Here is a 2,412-nt window from a genome sequence, read left to right as displayed (position 1 = left end):
GTCTCTACAAGTCAGAAAGCAGTTGTCTTAACGCCCAAAGCCCTCGCACACCACTGAAGGTGACGGCACTGCTCTAACCGTGCTGGCTCAGCTGCCGTTTCACGTTGCACCGCCGACTCTCTCCCCAAGGCTCCCGACGCTCGGTGCTTGGTCATCTCCATCAGCGCCAAAGGGAGGGGTCACCACGCTGGTAATCAACCTGCCCCACTCCCCCAAAACAGGGCAGTCCTGCTCACCCCTGATAAGAGCCTGCTTTAGAGAGAAGAGGCCCCGCAGACTGGCTGCAGCCAACACTGACAGCCCCCGACGGGGCCAACAAGGCTGCGAAACCCCGACCCGGGCTCCGAGCGGGGCAGGCAGCCGGGGATGCTGCGGCAAACCCAGCGCCGGGGCAGCCGGAGCTGTAAGGCCCCGCTGGTACAACCGTCCTGCCCAGAACTTCTTCCCCTTCTGCCTCCACCATCTCACTTGCTGATGAGGGAAGGGAGGTAAGGAGGGGAGATGGGTGTAAAATTAAACATAGTGCTGCAAAAAAAACCTCATGGCACGACAGTGTAGGCATGCACTGGGTATTTGATGGTGAAGGCATGTAGTATTGAGAAAAGCATCCATACCTGCTGAGTGTTCCTCTGGAGCAGAAGAGTCCTTTCAAAAAAAAAGAACAAAATAAAAAAAAACAACCTTACTGTTCCTTGACAGGATTAAAAAAAAATAAAAAAAAAAAATTGCTCTTTCACTGCTCCCTAACACGAAGCACTTTTGGATGCCATCAGCCACAAGAGCTATGTATACTGCATGTTTGTTTGCATGCTAGATGCTAACTGGAAAAAAAAAAACCAAACACCAAAAGAAAACACAACCTTAACTTCAAGTCAAAGGAATTATTCACATACTTAAAATGCTTTCTTCCTATGAACCATTTCTAACCTTGGCCGTGATCCCAAAGTCTCTTCGCATGTTTAACTCACAATTCTTGCAAAACAAACAAACAAGCTACACCGCATAAGGAAACGTTTTCTAAAATGTAATTTAAGCAAAGGAATGAGAAAACATCCACGAAGTATGAAACTCACTCTGAATTCCCATCTGCAGCTAAGCTGCACCTTCCCAGCCTGCCGGCTCGGCCAGCGGAGCAGGAGGGCTCTCACGCTCGCCCAGCGCGGCTCTTCGGAGAAGGGCGCGTTCTCAGCCCCCCATCTGCTCACGAAAGCTCCCCAAGCGAGACACAACCCTGCCCTGGCCCAGCACTAACACAGCTTCAGGATCGCTGCCATGCGTGCGGGTCTGCCCCAAAATTAATGCCCGACTTCATTTTCGCTCAGTTTTGTAACGCGGCCCTCCTGACCTCACGCCTGAAGCGGAGAGGACTGGGGAGAGCAGGATACCAGCAGCCTTTGAATGACACATTTTGGCTTTCTGGGACGGTTCGTTAGTCGCCAAGAGGACAGGGCTTGCAGATGGGAAGCGTTAATGCTATCACATAAATGTACACGTGCTGGACGCTGAAAGCAAGCAGGCAGCGGCACAGTCTAAAAAAGCAGGTTCCCTCAGAAAAGGGGTGCTTCATACATTTTCTCCATAGCATTTTATTTTTTTTATTACAGAAAAGAGTGGAAAATTCCTATTTCAAATACGGCTGTCACTCAAAGATGACTGCACGCCCATACCCCGATGAACATCCTTGCATTGCCTTGTAAGAAGAAACACGACATTCACTTTTCACGTACTCCGCACGCAGATGTTTTCTGGATACCCAGCGACTTTGTGGCTCCACACAATACGAAGCGAGTTAGTCCACAAACCCAGGGCAACTCCCACTCCCACCTGACTTGCCCACCTGGCCCGCCGGTGGAGCAAAGCCTGCGTGGAAGGCACAGCACCCATCCTGCAACCTGGGGAACTCAGGAGCTGCTCCGTAACCCCCTTTGACATACTTGTTCCCCGGATAGCATCAGGGTTTCCAAGCCTGGCAGTTAACTCCAATGGATTCTTGCTCTTTAAGGCCACATCTTAAAACGGGAGTGATGCAAAAGGCCTCTGGCAAGACTTCCCAGAGAGGCTGTGAAGCTAAAGCCCAAGCTCTAGTTCCAGAATTTAGGCCCTAAATCTAAATGTAAAGCTTAGTTTTGGTTTTGATTTTTGTTTACATTGCCAATACAACCTGCCACCCATCAAATGCAGTTTAAACGCCAGCCCTCGTCCCCCACGCCCTCCCTCCAGAGCCGCATCCAGCACTTCGGCAGCCCAGGAGCTCCGCAGGAGCCTCCCCGACGGGTTATCGATAGGAAAAGCCACCGACAGGGACGGGCTCCAGCTGAGCAGACACTGACCTACTTGGGGCTGTGAGTCAGCTCAAAAACCTCGGCGCACCCCCGGGCCGGGAAACGAGAAGAGAAAAACCACCGTCAAACT

General features: G+C 51.5%; 1 protein-coding gene across 2 annotated transcripts in view; it reads right to left on the bottom strand.

Moving 5' to 3' along the window:
* The window catches only part of HAGH (hydroxyacylglutathione hydrolase), a 9,074-nt gene extending 6,691 nt beyond the window's left edge, over window positions 1-2,383 (bottom strand). The window contains exon 1 of one of the 2 annotated variants that reach the window (XM_009695660.1): window positions 2,331-2,383. The gene's annotated coding sequence lies outside the window, so the exon portion shown is untranslated. The remainder of the gene's footprint in view (window positions 1-2,330) is intronic. The other variant, XM_009695659.1, reaches the window with a different exon arrangement.
* Window positions 2,384-2,412: the final 29 nt, after the last annotated feature.

Source organism: Cariama cristata, unplaced genomic scaffold (genome assembly GCF_000690535.1).
Source record: "Cariama cristata isolate BGI_N322 unplaced genomic scaffold, ASM69053v1 scaffold14802, whole genome shotgun sequence".
Lineage (NCBI taxonomy): Eukaryota > Metazoa > Chordata > Aves > Cariamiformes > Cariamidae > Cariama > Cariama cristata.
This window is presented reverse-complemented; position numbering and strand designations above follow the sequence as displayed.